We start from the raw sequence: 10,041 nt of genomic DNA, 5'->3' as shown, positions 1-10,041 counted from the left end.
AAGTCTACTTAACACCAAATAACCTACAATATTAATTACATCATTCATAAACTTCCATTTATAAAGCATTTATACCGCCATAATAAAAAAACCACAAATAAAACATATAACCATATCTCCATAAAAATACCAATTTCAATCGTTTGGAAACCAAAACATGGAAATCCGTAGCATTAAATCCATGCTAAAATTTAATATATACAAACATATATAACTTAACCCAAAATTCACTATACCATCCTAAAAAATTCTAACATAAGGGCGAACACCATATTCAAACACAAACAATCAACACACGAATGTTAAGAGAAACCTACAACACTACTACTCATTCATAAAACTCATGAGATAGTTATCATAATATCACTATTTTAAATATCTTCTCCATAAACACATAATAGAAAGAATCGCATATATACCATCAACAACTAATCTCCATACGTCTCATAGAAACACTGAAAAAGTCAATAAAAATCGTAAAACATTCCGCCTTCTCAAGGTACATTCAATCAACATTCCACATTGGTCCCCTCACTACGTCATCGATCTTGTGTCTGTTATACTCATCTACCGTGTGTTTGAATTTCACCACGACGCATATCAGATCAACAAAAGATATCGATTGCACATTCCTTATGGTATGTACACTTTCATATATAGTTTTAATTAAAAAAAATATAAAGCATCCATAAACACACTCTTATTATTTTTGGTGTATTTTCTGATATTGCAGTTAAAAAATATTTGACTATTAATTTAAATAAATTAATAAATTTTATATCAATTTGTAATTCTTATAATATAATTAAAAATACAATTTTCTTATACTTTCAAGTGTGAATAAAATATATAATTCTTTTATTTTTAAAAATATGTAAATGTAAATTTTAAATAAAATATTTGAATATTAATCTTAACTAATATATCTTGGTGGGTTGATCTCGAAAAATGGGGTGCATATGTTTAGGGTTTGCTCAGATGCAAATGTTCGACAGTTGTCATAGTTGGCCAGGGGTTAGCTTCTTCCGTCGTGGTGGGCTTGTGTTGTGGAGCTGCCGCCTTTTATTTAAGTAGAAAAATCAACAGATGGGGCTTTTTCTAAGTGCAGTGAAATGGCCCCTCCTTTACTTCGTCATGGTTTGTAGTCTGAATAAGATGGCTTGTTTTTGGATTTTTTATTTTGATTTTTGTCAGGGATTGGTTCGATGAGAGTGTTCCTTCCAGATTTATTTTGAATCCTCCGTTCTTGATGCCTCGAAGTCTGTAGAATGATGTGCCTTGTGGATAGAGGATTGGATAGAATTTTCTTTCCCTACAAATGGGTCTTTTTTCCATAGAAAGCTTCCATCTTTTATTCATGAATTGAACTACACTTTTTGGATGGAGCTACATTCTTTCTTTATTACTTTATGGTTTCTTGAGTTTGATGCAATAAGTATGGCCGTCTCAACCATGTTTCTTCGTACTTAGAATAATTTAGTATGTAGATAGAATACCTCGTATATATAGTGCATATACATCTCACAAGTACACCAACCATAGTTGACAATTAATGAAGTAATTTAAGAACAATTAAATTACCCAACACTTGCCATATGATAGTGGTGGGGCTTCTCTCTTTTTTTTCATGTTTTCACCATAAAAAGTGGAACACTCAAACTCTTAATCTCATCTTTCTTCATCTTGATTGTGGCCTAACATTATTTGTATTCAACTCTTAATCTCATCTTTCTTCATCTTGATTGCGGCCTAACATTATTTGTATTCAACATTGTTGCAGGTTCTTGGGACTTATACTTGTATTTAATGCTTGCAAAATTTTCAAGTTTTATTGCTTCTTTCCATATCTGCACACTTAAAATCAATGTTACTTTTACATAAAAGATCTTAAAAAGAACCATATTGATTCTTGTCATCTTGCGCTTTTAAGAGAGCTTTCCTTTCTTCATATTTCTCTGTTGTCACAGTTGGTGGTTTCATTTCTTCAACCTTCTTAATCAATTTTGTTGCTGCAAACATGTTGCCCTACATTTGATTTGTGTATGGAGGTAGAAATATCTTCTCACAAAAAAATTCATTAATAAGATGTTTTTCATACATCATATTGAACCACTCTTCACGAACGAAATTCTTATCAAATTTGACTTCATACATCTCTGCATAAGAGAGACATTCTTCATAAAAATATCGAGGCTCTACATCAATGGTTATGTCTTCATCATGAGTTGTTTCAATGTCAATTACAGGCACAAATTCATCATCCATCATTGCATCCTCAATGTTGGCATCCTAAGTTTCACAAGCGTGTGAGATTGAAAGCACAATCATCGTTTTCAATAACAATAAGTTCATAATCTTCAGCCTCATTTAAACTGTACGTCATTTCTAAAATATTCCACAATACTTTTGCATTTTAAATCTCACCATAGTCATGTAATATATTGAATAAAACATTTTCCTCTAATGCAGATGCTATAAGATATAATGTTGTTGCATCGCTCCTCATATCACTGTTCGAATCAACAAAATCATCTTCAACATAATTCAATAAATATACCCTACATAGTATTTTTTTTAATTGCCCATATTTCATAATTTATACCTAAGAATTTTTTTAGTTGCCCATATTTCATAATTTATACCTAAGAAAGTGTGCAGATCCAGCCTAAACCTTTTTGAAAATTTCTATGCCATCAAATTCTTCACTATGTTGATCCATATATGCATTCTGATCTCTTTCAACTTCAACTGAAAACACTTCATTAATCATTGTAGTTTCATTGCTCCAAAACAACAACATCAACAATATATCTCTGACACGATAACAACACTTAATACATGTGTATTAACGCCTTCCCAACACACCACACACCACATTATGATCCCAGCCTCTCCTCAAAGTGGCTCAGCTTTACCTACTCACGATCAATAGTTGCCCCAGAAGCAGGCCTCAAATCTTGGCAACCTCTGGTCGCACACAAGCCTCAAAGAAGAGCTTTAGCAAACCATGACCTCGATCTCACGTTCAACAGAACATCTTAACAAATCCACGCTCCACCGTGTATCCAAACTTCAGGGTTCCATGATTCACATAGCTCACACCCAACAACCAAACATGCAGTCAACGCTTCTATATTGTGCTCAACTCAACGGGATCCACAAACTTACTCAGCATCTCCACCATCTCTGACTGAATCGTCCTCACAACGCCAAGTCAACAATTCACTGCACCAACCATTCATTCTATCACGAGCTCTAACCTTGCAACTATCAATCAAGAAAACATGTCTTGTAGCAACAGTCTCCACAGGTTTTATTCAGTGTTTGCACACAACCTATGACACAAATTCTCCCACACTCATACAACAACGATCAAACCGGCTCTTCATGCACAGTGATCATCTCGTTATGCCTGCAACTAGATCCTCCCCATACAACGTTGCAGCTCTTCCACGAATATACCTGCGTCAAGCGCGCATGACTTTTGTCCACGAGACGATTGGAAGTTTGGAGAGCGATTGATTAGGTGGAGCAATTGATTACTAGAGCAGATGCAAAAATTTAAGCTCCTCCTCCTTAATACAGATCAAGCTCCTTGATACAGATATACCAGTGAAAGAGGAAAAAATATTATCCACCGTGTGAAAGTCTAAGAATGTTGTCACCACTACAACAGTAACTAATTAAATTAAAGCTGAATAATCGATCAGATCAAAACCGAGCTTGAATAATCAATAAATTTTAGGTCAGCAACTTCTTCGTTTATGCCACACACATTTATATGCATGTGTTTCACACACACATCCCACGCTTGTCCACAAGTTGTGAGTTCTCAAGGCCTCTTCTCCTCACACTCTACGCTTGCTCTTTTGGTTCTGCACGCTCAACAATAGACGACAGCTCAACACTCACCGCACTTCACAATCAGCGAGCAATTTGTAGACAATACACATCGGATCTCTCCTCCACATTGTTCGCCGCTTTCAACAGGTCTCCATAAATATACACAAAGTCTCTGCCAATCACACTTCACACCACTGAGCCCTCAACTCTTCACACCATCCAGTAGATAGCTCTGGTTCAGATCAGAAATGAAGACTCATCATTATTGCATTTCAGTAATTGAAATTTATACATCAATTCAGCCAGAGAATCTACGAGGATTGCACCGACTATATTTATTTTCTTAGCTAAACTTGCCAACTCCGGCCAACTATTAACTCCTAACTTTTACTACGTCGAATATTATAGCCATGGACGGCGGAGTAATTAATAATGTAACAGAGCGGTGCATCCTACACCAAGATTTTGTGTTTTCTTTGTATTGGTCTTTTGTTTTCTCATGATATGTATTGTTTCTTACTTGAACATAGAATTTTATTGGTAAAGCGTTTTTTCGTTTCTCAAACGAACTTTGAAATATCAGACCAGTCTAATGTTTGTGACGATTAAGTTGGAAAATTGAGGTCAGATCAATCGCTTTGTCTGTATTTGGTCTGGCTTTTTTTCTCCCTTACCATGCCATCCCTATATGTGAAAATTATCATTGAGTTTTGCGGCCCAGTCTTTATTAAGTTCCCATGTAAAGTAATTTTTGTTATTTTATAATAACAAATTTCAGTTATTACTTATTGAAAGTTTTTCATCACTAAGGATGAATATTAAAACTATACATAACTATTTAATATATGAACAATTATTTGTGGTAACTAATTATTTTCATTTTGATATTAAAATTTTATAAAAGAAACTAGTAAATAATAAAATAATATTATTAATAAAAAATTATTTAATATTTAAAATAATAAAATTAGAAATATTTATGTATTTTAAAAACCTGTGTCTCTTAAATTTTCATGATTCATCATAAAATAAATCCAAAAATTTAATTTCTTCAACTACTTTTCATAATTTCCCAATGTATATTATACTACTTTTCATAACTTGCCAATGTATAATATGCTTTTTAGAATTGAAGGCTTTATGCATAATGATAAGAGATTGTGCTTTGATGTTTACCTTTCTATTTATGCAATCATAATAGTCAAAGTGCATTGCGGACAAATAGTATATAGATCATGAGAAAGAAGAATATAATATACTCAATTATGTTGGCCCCTTTCTTTATTTTTATCATTTTATGTTATTTGTGATTTAATTAATTTTTAAATTATTTAATATGCATATGTTTATGATTATTAATTGATTTTTTTATTTATTAAAAATAATTACCTGATTTATATCACCTCTTTGGATAATATGATGATATACCATGATTCAGATTTTTTTTTTTTATATATATATATATAATTAAACCGTACATTTTGTATATTTAATTTTTATAATAATTTTTTATCTGGATGATGAGTCTTATTTTAGACTCGGACGCTGACAATCTAAAATGTCTATTATTATGAAGCAAATTTTGAAATTTCAGAATCAAGATCAACCCGACATAAAGCTGCAAAAGCTTAAATTTTGTAAACTTCATTTTAATTTATTTATGGAAATATTTAGACTTTAGTATGTTCTATGTTATCGATATGGTTGGCTCCACATACCAGCAAACCAGCCAGCCACCCTATTTAGTGTTCAGGACTGAACCCTCAACTAAAATTTTGAGATGTTCCTTCATAAATGTAAAACTTATTACGAACGCAAAAAATTGTTCCTTGAAAATATGAACACACATATTTCTACTTAGAAATACACGCACAACCTCATTCAATAGTGTGTGCATTGGTAAGCCAAATGCCCACGGACTAAAATATGAGTAATGTGGTCAATATAATTGAAACAATGTGGTCAATATAATCGAAGGTTTCATTTGTATCTATAATTGATAAATATATTATTATAATAATAATAAAATATTGCAATAAAAGTATTATTATTATCATTATAATTAATAATAATGATTTCTTTATAATAATAAATATTTAATACTAAATTTTATTTATCATTGTTTCATTTAAATTTATGTAATATAAATATGAACCCTAGGAATATGAACTCATAGATTAATAAACTTGAGGGATTGATACTATAAATACAAGGGAATAATAAACTCAAGGGGTTAATACTAAAACCCGAAGGGATTATAAACCCAAGGGAATAATAAAAACCAAAGGGATAATAAACTTAAGGGATTAATACTAAAAACCATAGGGTTTACAATCCCTTGAGTTTTTAGTATTTATGCCTTGGGTTTATAATATCAATCCCTTAGATATATTAATCTAAGGGTTCATATTCTTCAGGTATAATATTATTCATAGTTATATAATATGAATCTCTTAGGTTCAATATAAATCATGGTCAGCCAAGGGTTTATATACCTTTGATTTATAATATTAGTCCCTTTGTTTTAATAATATTAGTCCCTTGCATTTATAATACATTGGGGTTTTCGTATTAACCCTTGGGTTTATTATTCTTTTGGGTTTATAGTATCAATCCCTTAGGTTTATTAATGTAAGGGTTCATATTCCTAAGGTTTAACACTAAAACCCCAAGGCAATAATATTAACCCAATGGAATGATACTAAAAATCCAATGATTTATAAATCCAGGGGAATAATATTAAAAACTAGGGATTAATATTATAAACCAAATATATATAAACATTAACATAAATATTATAAACCCTAAAATAAATGTGGCTTACAATGGTTGATTTTCATTTTGAGACAATGAAAATCAACTAGTGTCATCCATGTTTATTTTAGGGTTTATATTATTGATCTTAGGGTTTATATACCTTGGGTTTATAATATTAATCCTAGGGTTTAATATTATTCCTTACATTTTTAGTATTAATCCCTTGGGTTTATTATCCCTTTCCTTAATATTATTCCCTTGGGTTTATAATCCTTTGGGGTTGTAGTATTATACCATAGGAATGTGAACCCTTAGATTAATAGACCCAATGGATTGATATTATAAACCTAAGAGAATAATAAACCCAAAGAGTTAATACTGCAACCCTAAGATATTATAAACCGAAGGGATTAATGTTGTAAACCCAAGGGGCTAGTATTATAAATCCAAGGTATATAAACCCTTGGTTGACCATGATCTATATTGAACCTAAGGTATTAATATTATAAACCTATGAACACTACTATACCCTAGGAATATGGACCCTTATATTAATATACCCAAAGGATTGATATAAATGCAAGGGAACAATAAACCCAAGGGATTAATATTAAAAACCCAAGGGAATATAAACCCTAGGGTTAATAGTATCAATCCCTTGGGTTTATTATTCCTTGGATTAATATTATCACCTTGGGTTCCTAATCACTTGGGGTTTTATTATTAACCCATTAGGTTTATTATTCCCTTGGGTTTGTTAATCTAAGGGTTCATATTCCGAGGGTATAATATTATTCATAGGGTTTGTAATTAATATTAATCCCTAAGTTTTAATATTATTCTATAGGGTTTATAATTTCTTCACTTTTTAGTATTAAACCTAAGCGAATATTTGGTTGAGCATGCTTGACTATGTTTGATTTTCAAATCAAGAGAATCTTTGTCACAATGTGAGATTGCACCATGGTTGGCCATGGTTGATTCTCATATTGAGACAATATTTGTCAAAATGCAACATTGGACCATGATTGAATTTATAAAGCATGGTTGACCATAATTGATATTATAAACCCAAGGGAATAATAAACCCTATAAATTAATACTAAAAATACAAGGGATTATAAAGGTAAGGGAATAATATTAAACCCTAGAAATATTAACCTTTAGGTTAAGAAACACAAGGGATAAAAATTATAAATGCAAGACATATAAACCCTAAGATAAATATTATAAACCCTAAAATAAATGTCGTTGACCATGGTCTATTTCCATATTGAGACAATCCTTGTCACAATGTGGCATTGGACCATGGTTGAGCATACTCTACGAGGATTGATTTTTAAATCGAGATAATATTTGTCACAATGCGATATTAGACCATGGTTAACCATGGTTGATTATGATATTGAGACAATATGTGTCACAATGCAACATTGGACCATCGTTGACCATGATTGAATTTATAAAACATGGTTGACCATCATTGATATTATAAACACAGGGGAATAATAAACCCTAGGGATAAATGTTAAAAACCCAAGGCATTATAAATGTAAGGGAATAATATTAAACCCTAGGAATATGAACCCTTGGATTAATAAACCCAAGGGATTGATATTATATACTGAAGGGATAAAAATTATAAATCAAAAGTATATAAACCCTAAGATATATATTATAATTCCTAAAATAAACATGGTTGACCACAGTTGATTTCCATATTGAGACAATTCTTGTCACGATGTGATGTTGGACCATGGTTGACCATGATTGATTTTCATATCGAAACAATGTTTTTCATAATATGACATTAGACCATGGCTTATTTTCATATTGAGACAATCATTGTCACAATGTGATATTCGACCATGGTTGACCATGATTGATATTATAAGCCTAGAGGAATAATAAACCCCAAGGGATTGATATTATAAACCCAGAGGAATAATAAACCCAAAGGATTGATATGAAACCCAGGGGATTGATATTATAAACCCAAGGGATTAATACTAAAACCCCAAGGGATTATGAACCAGAGGGAATAATATTAAATTCTAAGGGAACAATTACAAAAACTAAAATAAACATGGTTAACTATGGTTAACCATGGTTAACCATGATTGATTTTCATATTAACACAATCCATGTCATAATGTGACATTGGACCGTGGTTGACCATGCTTAACCATGATTGATTTTCATATCAACATAGTCTTTATGTCAATGCGACGTTTGACCATGATTGACCATGGATGACCATGTTTGATATTATAAAACATGGTTGACTATGGTTGACCAAGGTTGACTATGAGTATCATATTGAGACAATCTTTGTCATAATGAAATGTTAGACTATGGTTGAGACAATGAGTTATTTTTATATTGAGACAATCTTTGTCACAATCTGACTTTAGACCATTGTTGACCATTATTAACCATGGTTGACCGTGATTGATTTTATAAAATTTGGTTGACCATGTAACAGTGCCACATTTGACCATCGTTGACCATGTTTCACCATGGATGACCATGTTTGGTTTTATAAAACATGGTTGAACATGGTTGACCAAGGTGATGATTGACCATGGTTGACCATAATTATCATATTGAGACTATCTTTGTCATAATATGAGGTTTGGCGATTGTTGAGATAGTGAATAATTTTCATATTGAGACAATCTTTGTGACAATGCGTTGTTGGCCAATGGTCGATGTTCATTAACCATGGTTGACAACAATTGATTTTATAAAATATGGTTGACCATGGTTGATTTTGATATCCAAACAATCTTTATCACAATGTGACAATTGACAATGGTTGACCATGTTTGACTAAGGATGACTATGAGTGAAAAATGTTGACTATCATTGAGTATAGTAAACATATATTTCATTAACATTGACCATGGTTGACTATTTATACATTGACTACAAAGGTTGACTACAAAGGTTAAATATTTTTCTCTATGTCATCATGATGACTCTAGATATGTGTCTATTGCTTAATTGTAAGCATGTTAAACATAATGCATATCAATTATCGTGGTTCATCATGATCTTCATGTTCACTATCTTTAACTAAATATATTAATATTTAAATTAACATATTATTAATGTGGAAATTTATAAATCAATATAATAATCTATAGTTATTATTATATTATTATAAAATTATTAAAGTTTAAATAATATTATTCTTAATAGAATAATAATAATAATAATAATAATATTATTATTATTATTATTATTATTATTATTATTATTGCAGTATTAATTAAAATTTTAATAAGTAAAACCTTAAAATCTTAATATTAAACCATATAAATATTCAAGTAATGAAATACTATTTTTTCAAGTAATGAAATACTATTTTTTTTGGGTGGTTTAGTTATCTTAAAATTTAAAATTATTAATTATTTTTATTTTTTAGATGGCTATTTT

This window comes from Pinus tabuliformis, chromosome 8 (assembly GCF_031772625.1).
Source record: "Pinus tabuliformis cultivar Carrire ecotype Pingquan chromosome 8, CPIR1, whole genome shotgun sequence".
NCBI classification, from domain to species: domain Eukaryota; kingdom Viridiplantae; phylum Streptophyta; class Pinopsida; order Pinales; family Pinaceae; genus Pinus; species Pinus tabuliformis.
Note: the sequence above shows the minus strand (reverse complement) of the source record.